This window comes from Larus michahellis, chromosome 3 (genome assembly GCF_964199755.1).
Source record: "Larus michahellis chromosome 3, bLarMic1.1, whole genome shotgun sequence".
NCBI classification, from domain to species: domain Eukaryota; kingdom Metazoa; phylum Chordata; class Aves; order Charadriiformes; family Laridae; genus Larus; species Larus michahellis.
In genome coordinates, this window is record NC_133898.1 from 49,457,828 (window position 1) to 49,477,150 (window position 19,323).

Consider the following 19,323-nt stretch of genomic DNA (forward strand, 5'->3'; position numbering starts at 1 on the left):
GATGTAACCGCGGCCGGGGAGAGTCACTTGCCCAATGCTTGGAGGCTGGCCGCCGGCCAGAGAAATTTGCTAAGGCCAGGTTTTCTCACAAGGGGCTCCCTGTCCCTGCGCGCATACCTGTAACTGGGCCAGGTGCTTGGCACGGCCGCCTCCATGGCCCAGCACACCAGGCGGCGGGGCGACCCGAGCCAGGAGGAGGAGGAGAAGAAGAAGAAAAGGAAGAAAATTTTTTGCTCTTGCCCCGCGTGAATGCAGACCCGCATAACGTCCCTAGGCACGCGTTGTTTGTGTCACCATATTGTAATTAATAACGATGGCTGTTCGCTGAAGCCAGCTGTTCTTTGTGCTAATGGTGGGAGGCATGGGAGGAGAGGGTGAGGAGAGGCCTGGCAGTATATTTTTTTTTTGCTGGATCACCACCTTTAAGTTATTGTGACAGACCTTTAAAAGGATGCCTTTGTATGAACCGGAATATAATGCTCAGCTGGGCTGCAAAATTCTGGCTCTGTTGAGAAGAGAGATCCTTTCATATCGATTGTCATTTTGTATGCAGTTCAGGCACCGACTTGTAGAAAATCTGGGCCAGGAGAGATATCATTAGGTATTTATGGGGGTTTGGTTGGCTCAGCAGTCAGTTTTTCCATTGTCATGCCGTGACAGTAGTGCATTACATACACCCTCAGGAGACATCCTTCTGCTTCCACAACAATAAAGGACTTTTTTTCTTTTTCTGACTCATCTTCAGCTTGAAGGAAAAAAAACCCAACCAAAACACCACCAGTAAATACAATTAGCAACAGGCAGATATACTGTATGTAGCTTTCAGAACCCATTGGGATAGTTCCTGTTAAAATGTATGCTCGCAGTTGCTCACCCCCATGCTTAGATGTCCTGATGTTTTCCTCCAGCTGCATTCCTGATTATACTTAGATGTTTTAACATAGCCTGGTGATGTTGCAGGCCGAGGAGCCATTTCTAGTTTGGATAAAGAGGAGGAATACATTTAACGCTGGGATTGTCTTTCATGCACGCACAGGAGGTTTGGCCAGGCTCGCAGCTCACGAGGCAGAGGAGTACAAATGGCTGCGCCGCGCCGGATGCGGGGTCCCCTTAGCTCTTTATCCTGCCTCTGACAGGGGCCAGCAGCAGATGCTGCAGGACGGAGGACAAGAAACAGAGCAAGTCTAGACTGATCCTGCCCCAGTGTGCCCTCCTGGCTCCCAGCACAGCTATTCTCGCTCACTGAGGGGCAAGGGAAGAGGCAACTACTGCCTTAGTCCTGTTCCCCAGCCTCTTTGTGTCCCCACTGTTTGCTTTGCTTCCCAGACGTGGCTCTGCATGGGATGGAAAGCAGACCCAGGTCTGCTCTGCTTCGCTTTGGATCCACACGGTCACGTGAGGATTTCTGGGTTAAACGCGTCCTGTCCCCCTCAGTGTTTCCCTTATGTAAGTGCGATGGAGCCGGGAGCAGGTGGCGTGCAGCTGGGCTCTGCTCTCTGCCAGGTGGGTGTTCCCTTACACCGCAAGCCGAAGTCCACTCTGTCCCAGTTAGGGGCTGCCTCCCGTCCCGTCTGTGCCATTGGAGCACGGCGAAGCCGGGACCTAAACTTTGGGTCCCTATTTCACCTCGGGGCGAAGGATGACGCCAGTCACATGGCTGCGAGCGGGCTGACTGCGAGATTAGTACGGCTTTGTTTATTTATTTATTTTAACCTGTGACTAAGATGGGGGAGTATTTGGACGGGAGCTGCTCCTCCCAGAAAAGTGCTGTTTATATTTCAGTCTCCCGAGCAGGGTCAGTCGGATCGGCAGTGCTCACAACCCGGCAGTGGCATGTGGGCTCTGCTGGCATGTCCTCACGTAACCTGGCGTTCACGCTGCCAGACAGAGTGTGGGCTGGGTGTTTGCTCATCCCAAGCGCAAACGGCCAGAAATTTTCCTCTGTATTCCTGATGGCTGAACTCAGAAGGGTGGAGGAGAGGAAGAGCAAGCTTTCATCTGGAAGTGGCCAGGCGTTGCGTAGGGCCGTATCGGGGCTAACACCGGGGAAAAACGTGACCGTGTGGGTGGGGTGATGGCTCTATAGCCACAGACAATATTGCAGGGCTCACCGGTGCAGCATGTGTTTAGCGCAGTCACTAGTAACACTGCTGTGTGTGTAAGCGAGTCAGTACCTGCTGCCATGTGATCAAAAGGAGAGATGCTTTTAGAAACACGCGAGGGTGGCGTGAATAAACAAGTCAGCTGAAGTATCCTTAGCTTGTAGGGCACCTGTGGGCTAGTAGACACCAGTGAAACAGTGCACAGAAAATCCTCAAATATCGAGCTGGTGTTTATTTCCATTATCTCTACCTAATTCCACCTGTGTAAGCTACTTATTTCTTGGAGATCTTGTCAATTCAAGACCCTGGGTGTAGGCATACCTAATCCCTGGGGGAAGGGCAGAGCTCAGCCAACTTTGAGGGAAAATGATTTCCCAAAGTGAGGGTCTTGTTCCCTATGGCAGGGCAGAGGGCAATACGTAGCCAAGAAGCATTTAAAGCCTAGAGCTTTAAATAGCACCTGACTAGGTGGCTGGCGAACTAATGATATATGGGCAAAGAGGATTTTGTATTCTTGAGCTAAGGAGCAAAGCTTGGAGAATTCTGTCCCCATATGTCATCACTTGCTAAAACAAGCTCCTGGAAATGTAAAAAAGTCTGTCTCTGTCCACTCCTTGCCCTGTAGCAATATAAGTAGCACAACTTCATCTGAGTTTTGTGATAAATAAATGAGTAATCCTGCCTCCAAGGCTGTCTGGGACTTCTGCACCACATCCTTGCTCCAGCTTGTACCACAGTACAGTATTTTACAATGTCTGGGATGGAGAAGATTTCTGTGTAGCGTGCTGTGGTATGTTCACTGGTCACAGCATTGTCTGTGTGGTGAGAAATAGGGCAAGACTCCTCTCAAGCCGTTGGTCTTGGGCATTTTGTGTTTTAGCACTCTAATTCTTCATCGAATCGCCTGGGCAGCTGACGACTGAGGTCAGGCCTGTTGGCCTTTAGATGGCAAACTAAAACCTGGGGGGTTTTTTTGATACGAGTTAGTAAACGAAGTATAGGCCAAAAATTCTTTTAGGCTCTCATGGCACGGCCTAGAAAACAGGAAGAAACCAATGCCAGCCCTTATGCAGTATATGCTGAGAGTGTTTTTTTTTCCAGCAGGGAGGACTTTAACATCCTAAACCAGCAGCTCAGCCATGGCAGCGCAGCTGAAACCCTCTGGAGAAAGGGGACTGTGGAAACTTTCCATTGTGTTGGTGATACCTCCTCGTCAGGGCCTGGCAGCTGTGGGACTGCAGGGAAAGTTTGTGTGGTGCGTGCTCATGTGTTTAGTGAAGGATCTGCAGGCTACAAGCTGCCAGTGCCCTCCTTTCATGAGCTTCTTAAACTGTATCTTAAAATATCATAAAGATGGGGTATTTCCCAAGGAGGCAACTGTGCAAAACCGGTGTAAATGAGACCAGGCTTATGGGGTTCTGTTCTCCAAATGAGTTTTATATTGAGGTTAGTGGGAGGCAAAGGTGTGTCAGTCTTCAAGTGGATGGGTTTTTTTTGCCGCTGCTTGATCACAATGGGGAACCCCGGGGACGCCTTCCTCAATGAGTTGGCTACCTGTACCTTGTCTGATTTACGTCCCTCTGGCTCGCGCTGACGCACAGCCTGGCGTCGGCAAGCTTTCTCGGTGTCTAGAGCGCTGCTTCCATTTGGTTAAAGCAAGTAAAGTGTCTTTCAGAGAGAAGGAATGGGGTTAGGAAGAGGAAGCTGTGTGAGTCTTGGTTTGCCTTACTGAATCAGCCGGGCTTGGTTTGGTAATTCCCTCTCTCTAGGCCCAGAGTTTCAGTGGTTTCAGGTTCCAGCCCAGCGCAGCATCAATAAGTTCATTCTTCCAGGAAGGTCAAATTTAACTTTCACTCCATGCCTCCCCTTCTCCCTGGGAGAGTAAGGCTGTTTAACGGCAGCAAGGGTTCAGGGTACAGCCTGAGCCGGGGGAAGCACCTTTGCTGTCTCTTGTCCTTGTGCAAGCAGGCAGGGACAGCTCTCGCTTTCCCCCACGTAACCACCGAAGTGTCCAGCTGCCCCTACGAGAATTCAGCTGCCTGTACCTCGAACAGAGGCCGAGACCAGTTGCAAGTGCTTGGGACCTCCCAGGATCGTCCCTCGGCTTAGTTTTCCCCCTGGCCCCACCGGCTCAGGAGGAGCCCCGTGCAGTAGCGATAGATTTGGAGGACGTGCTTTTACTGACAGTGGCTAAAGAGAACCTGAGGTGTCTGATGACAGCCTATTTGTGTCTTAAAGCTGCTCTGTGGTATTGAAGGGCAATTATTGAAATGAATAAATAAATGGACCGAAATAAAATTCAGGAAAGAAAACAGCTCAACAGGAAAGTTATGAACGTAGCCGTCAGCCTGGTTTCGTTCATTTTGGGATGGGTGACAGTCGCAGGCGCAGAATTCAGTGACATTCAAACCTTTCTCTACAGGTGAAGGGACACAAAATGGGATCTAATTTGTTCGTCATGGGGCATCACTTTCTGGCATTCTTTTTTTTCCTTGGCAAGAAACTGTGGGTAATTTATGTCAATGTCATCAAAGACACATTCTTGTTCCTCTCACAACTGTGACCTTGTATCCAGCTAAAAGAGTTATAGCAGGTAACCAGTGAGATGCTCAGCTTCTCCACAGGGCAGATTTTCCAAGCAGCAGCTCTGCTGGCAGGGCTACCTGCCATGCTGTCCGGTGGCCAAGTGATTCTGGGAAAACGCGGGCAGTGACGCCACAGACCAGTAAGGACGGAGGTGAATTCCTGGAAGACGCCTACCAAGAGCAAGCAGCCCATGGTGTGGCATACCGTGGGATGTGCTACTGTAGGGACAACTGAAACGTGGTAGGAGGGGTCAGACCAGTCGCACCGGCACGTCGCAGCGTGCTGTCCGCACAGCGGGCAGCAACCTTACTGAACCAGTCGCAGAAAATTGGCTGCCTTGGCCAGGAGGAAACAGCTTAGCTGTCACAGCTTTCACTCAGAATTAGCTATGAGCTGGCCAGGCATAAATTGCTTTTAGAGTTAGTCCTGCCAGCTGCATTACCAACAAAGCAAAAATTGTCTGAGGAACAAGGCTCGGGTTCACACGCTTAAACCCTACCTGTCATAAGGTTGCTAAACTTTTCCCTAGGGCTGGTACTCCAATATTTACTGTATTGGCAGGCTGTCTCTTCTGTTCGACTGCTGCATGATCATATTATAACGTGTCCTGGTGACAAGGGCTAAACTCAGATTGAACTGCGTAAAGAGATAACTGTGGTCTTGATCGCTCCACGGTGAAAGCAGAGTAAATTACTGGATGCCAAATGAGTTATTGCCTGTTTATTTCAGATTAAACAAGCTTAGAATCTGGCCTTCAGATCATGTTATTTCTCTAATTCAATTGGGTCATATTTATAAATTCATATAGTGGTCAAAATGATCCAATAAATGCCAGCACACAATCCCAGCACTTGAAAAACATTGATTGTATATATTGGCACTTTTCCTATTTGCTGACTGCAGGACAAATAGGTTTCGTATTGGGACATCAAAGTCTGTTTCAGCAACTGGGTGCATGACAAAGCCACGTTATAATCTGGGTACTGATTACGGCATTGAAACATGTTGGCTCAGCACATTGGTAGATTTGGATACGTGGATAGATCAACTTTTTAGTGGCCTATGGCTTGATTTCAGCCTGGAGAAGGTTGTCAGCATATTTGTGCTAATTAAGGAAACAGCATGGGAAACTCCTTTCCACTGCAGATACAGCCAGAGCTCCGGAAATGTCATTGCTCCTCGGTGTTTTTTGTAACAGCCAGTTTGTCTTGAAGTAGAGAAGCAGCTTTGTGTCTTTACTCATTTCTAAACCGTGCTGAAGCTTGTTTGGGTCTTGTCCAAGTCTTGTGTTTTTACCTGTTTCTGGAGGACGGATTGAACGGCTGGGTCACAAACACATTAAAAGAGCGTTTCAGCTGTGTTTGGGGCTGGCAGCGCAAGGGTAGGTTCTCTGCCTTGATTGGGTTTATTTGTAACGCTGACAGTAACTGAACACCAAGAAATGTCACAACCAAAAGTTTGTGCTCACGCTTTGCTGGAAGAACTTCCTTGCTGCTGAAAATAACGCTTTTGCCCAACAGTGACTCTTTTCTTTCATTCAGGCAGTGTTTTGGATATGTTATGCTACTCTTAACGTATTCCCATGTGCAAGTTCCCGAGAAGGCAGGCCGAAACGGTGCCAACTCAATTAAGTTCTTTCTGTTACACTGAGTCAGCTACTGTGATTTTACCTTTGCTCTTGGTCGAAGTATTACACTCTATTATCTTTTTGTTCTTGTTTTAAACATAAGAAATTGCAATACAAGTGTTTGTTCCGTGTGCCCACATTTCCTCCTACTTCAATGACAAAACCAGCACATTACTTTTATTATTAATAAGACAGGTACACCTAGAAGCCCTTGATGTTTTCCCAAGGGATTCACAGCCCAAACATAAAGGACAAACAAAAATGGGAGAAATTAAGTGCCTTTATTTGCATTTATGAACAGGGAGCTGAGGTAACCACAATTAAAGGGGCACTTAGTTCCTTCTTATTGGAAGGCCAAACAAAGGAGTCTTCAGCGAGGCTAAAAATAGACCCAGGACCAGCAGGTCTCTGTTCTGCAGGCAGCTCTGGACATGGTTCTGCTCACCGGCCCCAGCAGTGCCCGGTCCAGCACAGCCATATGTCCACGTGCCCCTCCGCCTGAGCTCAGGCCAGCAGCCCAGGTCTTTGCCAGCACCTTCACTAGGTCAGCACGGTTCTCCTGTTCCCAGTGCAAGGTGCTCCCAGAGCTGCTGGCCTTCTGCCCCCTCCGCCTTAATAAGAGTTCTTGCTGAATCAACGCCTGCAGGGAGGGCTTGTGGTGGCTGCTCGTCTTGACCATTGAAGGCCTCCAGAATGGCAGCTGCTGAGAAACGGGTGCTGCGTGTAGAAGGTCATGGCAGACCTTCCCCAGGTTCCAGTCCAGTTTTGCAGCTCTTGCAAGCTGAAGGTGGAGCCAGCTATAACCTGACTTACCTTCCTTGGCATTTTGAAGTCTGGTGAAACATGATGCATAATGACACTTATTCTGCCTTTGCAAGTAGGAGACTGCCTTTATGCCGAAGTGTCTCATCGGTGAACCTCACCTCAGTGCAGAATGCTTATTCAGATGTAACCACGAAAATGAGGGCTGGCTAAATAATGCCTCCGACTGAAAGGATCCACTGAAGCTCATTATAATGATCTTAATGACTTCCAATTCAGCAGTGTCTGTGATAGCAGAGTGCAAAGGTAATTATGGAAGTGCTAAATACTATTATTATTTGATATTAGTGACAGGGTGGGGGTGAGACCTGGTGAGTCCTTCCCCCCTCTGGCCTGGAGAGGAATGAGGGTTGCCCCCTTTCCTCCACCCCTCTTGAGGCCTGGGAAGGAAGGACTGTGCAGGCAGGGTGGAGCCAGGACTCTGCTTCCTCTTCCAGCTGTGGCAACCTTGTCTCTTACTTTGCCTCCGTGGTGTCAGGAGGTGGCTCCTTTGCACAGCAGGAGCTTTGGTGCACGTGCGGCCAACTGGGAGAAAAGAGAAATGCCCCCACACCACCCTTCCTGCTTCCGTCTTGGCAGCAGAGGAAGCAAACATGCCATCTCTCTCTGTCCCCCACTGGTTTTGCTGGTCTTTTCCTCATTTTACTCTGTCTCTGCTGTGGCCCTTTAGTACTACCTGATGTTGCTGGATTTTGCTTTCATGCTCTCTCCTCACCTGTTTGATCTCAGCTGGCCCCCACCAGCACAAGTGCTCCTTGGCTTGCACGGGATTTCCGTTTCCTCTGTGTTGGCGGCTCAGACTCTGAGCACGAGGAGAGGAGCATTCAAACCTGGATTTTTAGGGGTCCCGGACCAGTTAACCTCCTGAAGGTCCCTTCCAGCCTCCATTATTCTGTGATTTGGAGACCCTGGCTCGCTACTGACGTTGTTCTAGCCCAGGAAAGTGCTAACCCTTTGACCCATGAGGAGTTTTTAAGGAAACAGTGATAACTTACATGGTTAACAATTTGCTGCCTGACTTTTGTGGGGGGCCCAAGAGACCACATGATCTGTGGGAACCCTCCGTGCTGCCAACGTCCATACGGCAAAGCCGCAAGCACCATCCTGGCAGGTCCTCCCCAGTCATGGGTGAAATGGTGAGAGCGCATTCGACTGGCTCTGCTCACTGACCATGCCAGCCTGCGCCAGGAGAAACCTGTGCGGAGATGATTCAGACTCAAATGATTACTTGACCAAAAGGAAGGCTTGATGATACACTGAGACAGGGACACACCAGCAGTGATTATAAAATGATTCACTGCCTGTGCTCTGCCATTCAAAACATCCTCTGTATTGCACAGGCAGGGCCATTCACAGAGGCTGCAATGAGGAAGTGATATTTGCACCTTTAGCTGCCACCTTCTCACCGAACCTTTCAGCCACTGCCTCTGGCGTGACGCAGAGCTTGTCTCCCTCTGGTCACGCTGACACCGGAGAGGTTTACTGGCAGGGAGCATCTCCCTGACACTGCCGTGTGGCTACAGCCTGCTGATAACGTCCATCCTTGCCCCAAGAGGGTTTGGCCAAAAGTCTACCGCAGCCACACATCCCAGTGTCCCCACAACACCATCCTGTGCAGTGTGGAAGCACTTAATTAGTCTGTAATGCTAAACTGAGGGGCAGCTGGGAACCCACAGTCAAAGTCCTGTAATTCTCTGTGCTCCAGCCTGTAATTTGCGCATCATTCTTCAAAACCCTCATAATTCTTTGCACTGCTGTTCCCACTTCCATTTTTCCTGCTGTCAGAAACGTGGAGCTCACACAGCCCAGACTGCTTCTGTGTTTCCTTTATAGAGGGGCACATAGCCTGCTGTCTCTCTTAAGTTCTCACGCCGCTCTCTATACTTTCTTTCTTCCTTCCTGTTCCTCCCACCTTTTTGTCCTTCACTCTTCCTCTCCTCCAGATTTTCTCCTGACAGATACATGCACTCATATGGTTTCACCAGTGTGGTCTGAGTGCACCGACATCATCTGTCTTGTCCTGATAAATGCTTCCCGAAGCGCTGATATTACTGCATGGAGAGCAGGGAAGTCCTCAGCGCCTGGCAAGCAGCATTTCTCCTGACCTGGGAACTGATACTGCTTGTGGCAGTTTGCTGGAGGCACTGCTACGATCTGAGGCATGGAAAGTTTACTCACGTTGGCTGGGACTCACAAACGTGTTGGGGCTAATAACGCACATGGCTTGTATTGTGCTTTCCCTGAAGCTAAGTTGAGCAACATGTTAGTTAACAAGCTAGGCATTACTCAGAGCTCCTAAACCTCGTGTTTTGCCAGTGACAAACTTGCAAACTTGTAGTACAACACTCCTGACATTTTCTGTGTAGTGTAATGGCCAAGTTCCAGCGGAGTTGTGCTCCATCCTCTCCGTCTTACGGTTCTGCCTGGACTTTTTTCAAATTTAAGGCTTCAGCTGTCATGCGCTCTTGCCAGCTACCCTATATGTCTAAATAACTAGGTGAACTATCTCTGGAAAATAATCTATCTATCTGATGAATTTAGCCCTTTCTTCCTGTGAGTGAACTGCCTTCAGACTGTCTTCCAAATGTATTTTACGTGCAGTAGTATTATTTGTGCTTTGTCTAAACGTGTGCTAGCTATGGATTCTCAGTGTGCTCCTGGATATATCTGTGGTTTTAAGTACCCACCAGTGGTTATTCATAGCGCACATTTAGTCATTTAACAAACATGGTATTAGTTCTGCTCTCTAAGTGGATGACTAATACTCTTATAAATAGGAGGAATGTGATCTGAAAGGTCACGTGAATGTTCCCAGTGTGAACATATCCCTAAACTATGAGACTTCTCATTCCAGGAGCATGCTTGCAAAAAAGAAAATGCTCATTATAAGGAAGGAGGAAAAGGATTCAAAACCCATTCAAGCAATTTCTCTGCTTTAACTCAAAGAATTTGCAATTGTTTGTTGAGTTTTGCATTGCAAAATGTTTTTGCAATGTTTGCTTTTCTCTGCAATCTCTCCTGACCTGCTTGGGAACATAGGAATTTCCCCACTGGAACAGTCCTGATCTCTCTCATGTGCCAGGACCTGAATGTTTCTTAAGCAGATATAAAAAACACCCTTTAAGTTTCTTCCTAACCTCTTTCACATCCCATTGGAAAGCAGCACAACACCTAACACTGGATTCCAAAGGAAATGAGGAGAGTGAACAGTAGGGGTTTCTGTACTGTTCTGTACTGCCTGTAAAATGCCGACTTTCCTCAGCTCAGTGCCGTGGAGAGAAGATGCTGTGCTGCACAGGCGGTGGAAGAGGAACGGGGGGTGCTGCCTCCTGAGGTGGGGTGCTTGCTAATGCAGCCTCCTGAGAAGCCCGGTTTCTCTGTCGGAGAACACAGGAGAGGATGCAGAGGATCCTCTCTGTGCAGAGAGGATGCAGAGGATTAGCTATGCACGCACCCTCATCTTTTCATTTTTATCAAATGAAAACAAAATAACGGAATGCCTCTGCTCTCCTGCCATTGCAAGGTTTGATTTATATTCACAGGAATAGAAGGCTAAGAAAGGAAGGATTGGTGGCCTCGGGACATCCAGCTTTTTTTGATGGCTGTGCCACAAACTTGCTGAGGGTATGTCTGTAGCGTATGCTTAGCCAGGGTTTGAGCCCAGTCTGTCTTCATGCACTGCATGTTTGGGCAATTAAACTCCTTGGCTGACTTTCACCACACCTGTAGTCAAGTCTGAGGCCCTCCTTGGCTGGAGCAGTGAGGGGAGGGCCATCATGTTGGGGCCGGGGCAGGAGGGTCCTGTGGGGGCTACGTGCCAGGGATTGGGCTGCTGCTGCCGCCGCTGTGATGCCAGCCCAGTGAGGCACCTCTTCTGCTTGCTGCGGTGCGAAGTCAAGATGAAGCCCTTCCAGTGGAGAAACAGGCAACCACGGCACCATCTTCCCCCCTCCCTTTCTACAGCTCAGGTATGCCCAGGTGCTCACCTGCTGGGCTTTGGGTTGGTGGAGCAAAGCAGGGTGAGATGCTTCTGGGGGCAGGTTCAACTCCCAGCTGGGAGGTGGTGCTGGCTGCATCAACGCTTCTCCGCTCAGTGTCAAATGTGATGGTTTGAGCCACCTGTAGTCAAAGTTATTTCAACTTTGCACTGTATCAAAGTGGAGGAGAGGACTTGGACGGACGGCTCAGAGATGTGTCCTGATCAAAAGAAAGCCCGAGACACAAGCCCGTGTGGCATGTGGCTATGTCTGTGCTAACAAATTGGGCAGGGGCAGGAGCTTCACTTTGCTTTGTGACTGGGTTACACTGTCTGGCTATGGTGTGACAGATAAACCCTTTTGCCTTTCAAAACCACGTGGCCACATGCAAGCTACCTGTTGGGAACAGTCCTGGCCCATGCTAACTCCTAGACTGTACTTGGGAATGGTTTGGGAGAGCACTGGTTGGCCTGAGCCAAAACTGTGCCCAGGACTGGACTAAGAGCTGGAGGGATGGATGGTTGAGATGCCCTGCTCGTGCCCTGATGCACTGCCTTGATTTTCAGCTCTAGGTGCTGCCAGCCTGGCTGGTGTCAAGCACGTTACCTAATGCATGATGTAAGAAAGAGAAGACTCTTCCAGCTTCATTTCTAGCCTTTGTCCCTTCGTGCCCTCTCTCACACAGGGGTAAGAGTGCATCCTTACCTACAGAGTAGTGAGACTGCCAGAATTTAATCCATTGGGAAAGAGGGGTGTGGCACAGATGAAAGTCCAAATTCACTGCAGTGGTTTATAGAAATTTGATTCAGTGAAGAGTTGGGCCTATGGTATACACATGCCATAAAGATGGTATTCGCAGTTCACAGACCTATCATAATTTTCTCCATGCTTATTATGCAGTTACAGAAATGCATTAGCATTAAAGTGCATGGGCTAAAAGCAGTCAGTTGTGTCCTGTATTCTCCTCCTGCCAGCCTTTGTCTTGACTTTAGGTTGCAGATTAGAAAGGACAGCTGAGGATCTGGGTCCCCCCAAGCAGTCTATACACAGTCAAGAAGTCCCGGAGATTTGATAGACTATACATGATGTTTCTTTCTGAGCACACGACGTGTTTCCTAACTTCAGCAGTCTCAGAGGTTTGATTTCAGTGGGAGATGGTATATATAAATGATACTTGACTGAGAAGTGCATATGCAGGGCTTATGAAGCAGTGTGCATGTCTGCATGTATGTGCATTAAAAATAACAGGGCAAAAGTGACTGCAATATATTATTTACCTGCTGGATGAGATTTATTTGCCTACCTTAGAGACTCCTGGCTCTTGACTCTCAGATTTTGTTCCTAGAGAAAATTTCGGTGCAAAGAACTGTGAGGGTGCTCTCATATGGCTAGCATCGGGGGGCTGAGGGGTACATTCAAACTGAAATCGAATGTTCCACTCAGGTTGTTTTGGGTGTGCTGACATTTGCTTGTTTGTGGGTGCATCTGGATTTCTCCTCTCACTTGGTCAGTAGCAGAAGCATTTTTCCTATTGATGGCAAGTAGATAGTAGTGGTGGGGCAGGTCTTGTTTGTGGCTACTGGCTAGCTGACAATGGACAGTGATAAAAAACACAGAAAAAGATGGGAAGAAAGGAATGGATAGTGTAGTTCCACCTGATGAGGATCATCACAACACTACATGTGCTATATGCATATTTGAAACCTACACCCATAAGCACAAAAAAGAGAACATTCAGGACGTGGAATCAGGTTCTTCCACAGAGCAGCCACAATTTACCTAAAGAAGGAAAAAAGGATTTTTTATACTGTGGTGCTGGCAGTCAGCCTCCCCTCTGACTGCGCCTGGGAGAAGAGTGTGTTAAGTGTGAGCAGAATAAATGATGCGTTCGCAGCCAGCACGGCAGACACCTGCGTAGCACCTCGCTGCAGCACCTTCCTGTGCCGGCTGGGTGTCAGGGGCAGGCATCGCAACTAGTCCAATCAAACCTGGTCACAGTAGATCTTGAGCAAGATCCTCAGAGGTGGCTGTTGGAAAAATGCACCTCCACGTTCCAGATAGATCTTTTTGCAGCGCTGTTCAAATCTTGCTCTCTACACTTGGACGCATGCAGACCTGGTTTTGCATGTTGCGGGGCAGTTGCGCTTCTGAGCGGGAGCCATTTTGCAAAGGAGGAAGGAGCAGCACCCACCCTACTCCTGAGCTGCCATCTCTCTCCTGGGGTTTGAGAAAACCAGAAAGCAAGCCCCCCCCAAAACATTCTCCTTTTCCACAGTGACACAGCAGAACAAAATAGGATTTCCTTTGAAGCAGCAACAGGACAGGCTTTGCAGCATTCTTACGAGGGTGAATTTAGATGCCAGAGAGTGGAATTTCCAAATGCATTTCCCTTCCTACACTTTTCTTTTTCATCTTCATAAATCTGTGTCAATTTTTAAAGAACCTATTTTTGGGGGAGGGAAAGGGGACAGAACAAGTGATGAGCTATTCAGAGCTAAAGGAAGAGATTCGTGCTGCCAGAGGTAAGACGGCAGAAAAATGTGTCAGTGTAGCAGATGATAGTTCTTCTCTCTTAATGCCTCTCCTGAAGCATCAAGGTATACGTGTTTCTCAAAGGAGCTGTACATCTCAGAGGTAGTCTATGAACTGCATGTTGAAATGGTTGCCATGGCAGTGACTGAGTATGAGTTACAAAGCGTGATTAGCCAGAGTTGGCCTAAATAGCTGAAGGGAAGGAAAAAAGAAAGAAAGGGGAAAAAAGGCCAAGGACTTTCTGTTATTCCTAATACAGATCCATCAGCATTAGACCATGCCAGGAAGAGGGAGCGGCACTGATGGAGAGGAGCTCGCCGGGGCGTGCTCCGCACCCCAGCCCCAGCTGAGGTACCACCAGCAGCACAGGCTGCCAGGGTTCCTTTGCCCCTCACAACCTGCCAGCAGCTTGGCGCTGGGGAGGGACCATTCGTACAGACCAGTCCTGTCAGCATTGATTCAGCGAAATGCTACTTCTCCAGAGTCCGAGGCTCGGCCTTCAGCAACCCAGAGGGCACGGTCACTGCGTTCTCCTGGCTCATGCCTAGCGTGGCCACATTAGAAAGTGGGAGACTGGCCTGCAGGGAGGTTGCCCCAAGTGGCACAGAGGGCTGCGAGCCTGGGTGGGGTGTTGACCGGTGAACTCCCTGTCCCTAGAGCCATTCCTGTTCTTCTAGTGTGCCTCTGAAAGGTATCCTATCCTCATTTGGAGCCTGCGAATTGGAGAACACAGCCCTTTTTCTTAATTCATTGCAGTGGTTAATCACGCTTGCTCGTTAAAAAAATAATTGCACCTTATATCTAATTTAAATGTGTATGGTATTAGCATTCAGTCTCTGGTGCATACTGTGTTCTTCTCTGCTATATTTAAAAAAAAGAAGAAATCACTTCTTGACATCCTGTGGGCTTTTGCTGTGAAGGTTTCTTATGCACTAGAGTAACTTTTGAGCTTGTTTTTTGAGAAGTAAAGATGCAGAATTTTTTCTCTCAAAGGGTTTTCTTTTAGCTCTTCTCAGGGAAAAGTGCAAGACTGGGAGACCAAGGTGAAGACATCTCAATACCAGGTCTGGATGGAAAAACATGCTCTCTAGGAGCTGTAGGGTGCCACGTTAGGGGGCCAGATGCCCAGTGTAAAATCAACAGAAGAGATTTATGCAAGCTGAGAGTATGCAGGTAGGTGTTTGCAGGAGCAGCACCTGTTAGCCCAATTCTCTTCTCTCATTGCTTTCTAAAATAGAGAAGTTGAATTTACATTAGCCTGGAGTGCTTCTGCTACTTAGTCCTCTGAGTGAAACAAGATATGAATCTACTCAGGCCAATCCATAACATTTGACCACTTACCAAGGATATTTTTCTCCCCTCGTGTCCTAAGGGATCTGTAGGTTCTTCCTTTAAGAGGAGTACATAGTACTTACTGTGGTTAATGGGTGTCTGTTTTGGCTGGCAGAGCTGGGGTGAGAGACATCATATGGCCTGCGCTTTAGGAGAAGGAGAAGAAAAACCCACAAGACACCTATTTGCCCTGTATGTCAGACTGGCTTTTGCAATTATTTGCAGGAGTCTTTTCTACTTCTTGAACCTCCTAAATTCTTGTCATCCAAGTTTGAAAGCTGGGACTATCTTCTTTAGCACTAAGTCAACAATACATTTTTTAACACCAGCAGCCATTCATATTTTACATTAGTGTTCCACTCTGTTCCTTTCAAGCAATAATCATAAATATCAGCTTTCATTCCTAGAGCGCCTTTCATCCTGGGGGCTCCCAAAGCACTCTCCAAGCTTAAGAAGCTATTGTAGAGTACTCCTTTAGAAAGTGTGAGGCTTGCTTCCCATTAAAGCCTGATTTTGAGAAGAAAAACCCCGAATTATAATGTCTTCAATACACAAGGGAGCCTTTGCAGCTGTTATTTACTGTACATGTTCCCTTACCAAAAAAGATTGCTTCTTGCTCCTCCATCCCCCATCTTCCCCAGCTTAATCCAGCAGTGCTCAGTTACCTGGGGGAGGAGAGTGCGAGTAATGAGAGATGATCGTCCCCTGTGATCCGAGGAAGTGCTTTTTTTTTCTGGGATCCTATTGCTGCCCTCAACTGTTTCTTCTGGCAATTCTGTTTCCATGCAGTCTATTTTCTCTTTATCAGGGCAAATGTCCTAGGGCAGAGTTGAATGTCCTGTGGCTTTAGCCAGAGAGGTCACCGTCCACAGTTGGGCTATGCTAAGGTTCATGTGAGAAACTGAAGTCCTCTTCAGGACAAAGTCAGCTGGCCTAATTTAAGTCACATTTCCCTGCAATCAAAGCAAAGCCAGTTGCTTTGCACTGAAATGAATCACGGCCTTTCAAATGGTCCTTTATTTGGCTCATCTGTGGGAGCAGGAAGCCCAGAAGAGAAGATTGTTGCTGGTAATTTCTGAACTCAAGAATTTGTTTCCCAATTAATCATATGATTAATTTTAGGGCAATGTGAATCTGACCAGTGTCAATTTGTTTTCATAGCTTTCAAGAGGACTCAGTATGGTGAGACATGTCCATCTCATGATGCACAGAGCTTTCTTCCATGCCGGCTGTGTGGGAAAGTGGTCTCTCCTCTGCTTGGCTGAGAGAGGCCCAGGTGAGGCACACCAACTCCCGTTGCTTCTCCAAGGACACACCGAGAGCATGTGGTAGAAGGGGGAACAAAAGCCCTATCTCTGATTCAGTGCTTCAGCCACACAAACATAATTTATCAATATAAATAGCTTTAGATGAAAGATACATCAAAGCACATTTTTGGCTGCTGCCTTCAGAGGTAGTACTAAATCTCCTGGGGGAATGCAAGCAGTGAGATATGATCCAGATATTAAAATCCCCATCTTCTTACTGTCTCTCCTTCTCTCATACTGGTTGGGTTCACAGGGAAGCCCTTCCTTGGGGTTGTTATGTCATCTATTACCATCAGTAGATCTTGGTTCAGAAATGCATTTTCATTCTTTTCCAACAAAACGCTGCCTATTTCAACACTAACTCTGAAGATCTGTGAATTGGCAAAGGATCCAAAAAGAGTAATGAACCAGCAGTTACTGTTTGCATTGGCCCCCTTGTATAAGTGCTGATATTAGCATTTCTGAAAGGATTCATTCATCACTGAAAAAAAGTTTGTACCTGTGAATAAGAGTGTGCTTGGGAGGGCCTGTGTGCGTCCTTTCCTCTGTCAACAAAGCTTATGAAAGTCAAGAGATGGTTTTGCAATGGATGTTAATGCATACCTATTATTTCAGGATGAGAACAAGCCACTGAAAATATTCCGTGCCTATTTCTGATGGTGCAATGATAGCAGCAGTAAATTTAAAGAAAAATATTATTTATTTTCATGTGTCTTATTTGTTTATTTATTTATTTAGAGACCTGAGTATATATATTGAAAGTGGCTCTCTTGGGCATTTTTTAAAACTAAAATCCTGTGACACAACCTCAAGCCCATTGATTAGTTCTCATGTCATGGAAAAGCAAGTAGACCTGCACTAGAAAGAGCAATGGCTCTTGAAAATATTTTGCCTTTTCCAGATTGTGGCATACTTTTGTGAAGTACCCTTAAGTCTTCCTTACCTCCTGCTGTTTGTCATGCTTGTTGCAATTTGCGTTAAGCTAGTTGCCTTCACACCGAGGTATGTGCTGCTCTTTTGCTTAATAAGAGAGGTTTGTATGTTCCGCACTGGCCCAGCTGGCACACCATGAGCCATGGCTCAAAGGTGGAACAGGTCCTCTGCACAGCCAGCAGCCAGCGTTTGTTCCATCTTCATACTGCACATCAGGGGTCTCAGCAATGGAGGACACACAACAGCAGCGTTTGTGTGGGAGACACAAATGTTCAGTATCTGTGGGATGCCTACATTTTGACTAGGATTCCTTGGGATTCTGTAGGGTAAAGATCAAACTCTTTTTCAGGTACGTTATTCTGTTATAACCTCTAATATACCATTTTTCTTTCAACCTTTTGACTGCTTCACTTTTAGGCTGGAAGCAGCTGAGGGCTAGGGCTCTTCCTGGGCACTCACACAGCTCCCGGCATGGTACGGCTTCAGTTCTGGCAGGCGACTTAGGCCATTGCCGCAATCCGAACTCACATTTTTTTAAAAAATGAAATGTCTGGAAGCAAGTGCCCCTTTCATGTTAAAGATGATGCTTTGTGAGCACTGTGTTTATAAAACAGAGGAAGAAAGCAAGTGTGAATGAAATGAGAGACCAATGACCAGCCCACTGCCTTCTGTGGGAAGTTCTCTCGGAGGGGCACGGATCTCTGAGACTTCCCTGGCGGAGTTTCTTCTCAACCCTTTAAATTTTTGGGCGGTGGAAGCTGGGCTGATGGCTGACGAGGAACCGTGAGGGTCATTCCCCAACCCAGAGAGGTAACACTCTCTGCCTCTCGGAAGCCGTGGTTTCAGCGTGCAGCTCTGCTGCATGAAGGGAGCAGGAATAACGCCGGAAATCTCTAAAGGGGTGAGGGGGGCCAGAGGTGCACATAAAGGATTTCATTTTGAGCGGTCAGAGAGGAGATGCCTGCTCTACAACAGGCAAACACCTCTGCACAGAACCAGGATAATTTCCCTTCAATGCGGGGCAGATTGCCAGCAGTCTCAAATGTAATCCTCACGGTATTATTTCCAAAGATGAAACAAGGGTATTACGGGCACTGCCACTGAGGCAGGTAATCTTTAAATGTAGCTGCAAATTGCCTGGTTTAATGCTAACGAACCCTAATGGTGAGAGAGACAAGACAGGTAGCAGCACTGATACAGCATAATATAATGCGATGGCTTGATATAAATGTGACTCATTCTAGCCAGAGGCTTTAGTATAGGAAGTCGGATAAAAGATATAAAAACAAATCTGATTTTTTTTTCCTTCCCAGTGAAGGTCACTGCCAGGAATAGCATGGGAAATAATTAATGGAGGAAGAAATGTTCCCCTTCAAATTAGAAGCATTGTCTTGCTTCACAGTTTTGTTCTCCTCTTTGGGCTCCTGTCAACAAACACCAGCAAACACGCAGGGCCTTTCTCCCTGAAGCCGCTGACGGATATCCCACCCGGCGGGTAGTGAATGCGAGGGACTGGCTGTGCAAAGCTCATGGTGTCTGTTACTGGGTGTCTGCTGCCCTGGCAGTCCACCCACCAGCAAGGCGCTGAATGGGCCGGGGAGCCTGAATGGGGCTCTGCGCAACGGCGGCCAATTTTCCAGGTCAACACGGCGGCACAGTGCCAGGGCTGTGTGTGAGAGCCCGTGCAGTCTGCTGGTGAGGGAGGGGGTTTCACCCCTTCCCCTCCGCTCCCGAGCCCAGGGGAGGTGGGTTTCTTTCCAGCCCCAGCACAGGTCCTGCTCCCTCATTCCCTGTGCTTCGCGTGGGAGGACTTGGATGACACAGGGGCCATTGCACTTGCAATGGCACGGGCTGTTCTCTGCTCATCCCCCAGAGCCCTGGGAGGCTCCGGGTTGCTTGTTTGCTCTCTGTGATCGGCATTGCTCTTACCCAAGTGCAAGGGCAAGGGGAAGCCATGCGGCCATGCCTGCAACGCTATCTGGAGCAAGAGCAGTCCACAGTGTGTCCCACCTGCTGCACAGGAATGTGATGCTGCAAGTTAATTCTCTCTGCACAGAGTGCTCTTTGAGTGGGGATGGGCGAAGAAAGGATTGAGCACCCTGCAG

General features: G+C 47.9%; 1 protein-coding gene across 3 annotated transcripts in view; it reads left to right on the top strand.

Annotated features, from left to right (window-relative positions):
* TOMM20 (translocase of outer mitochondrial membrane 20) overlaps positions 1–19,323 on the top strand; it is a 51,021-nt gene that overhangs the window by 19,988 nt on the left and 11,710 nt on the right. Inside the window, exon 6 of one of the 3 annotated variants that reach the window (XR_012586147.1) lies at positions 3,204–10,351. The exons of the other annotated variants lie outside the window; for them this stretch is intronic. The gene's annotated coding sequence lies outside the window, so the exon portion shown is untranslated. Of the gene's footprint in view, positions 1–3,203; positions 10,352–19,323 lie in introns of those variants that run through there. 3 annotated transcript variants of the gene reach the window in all.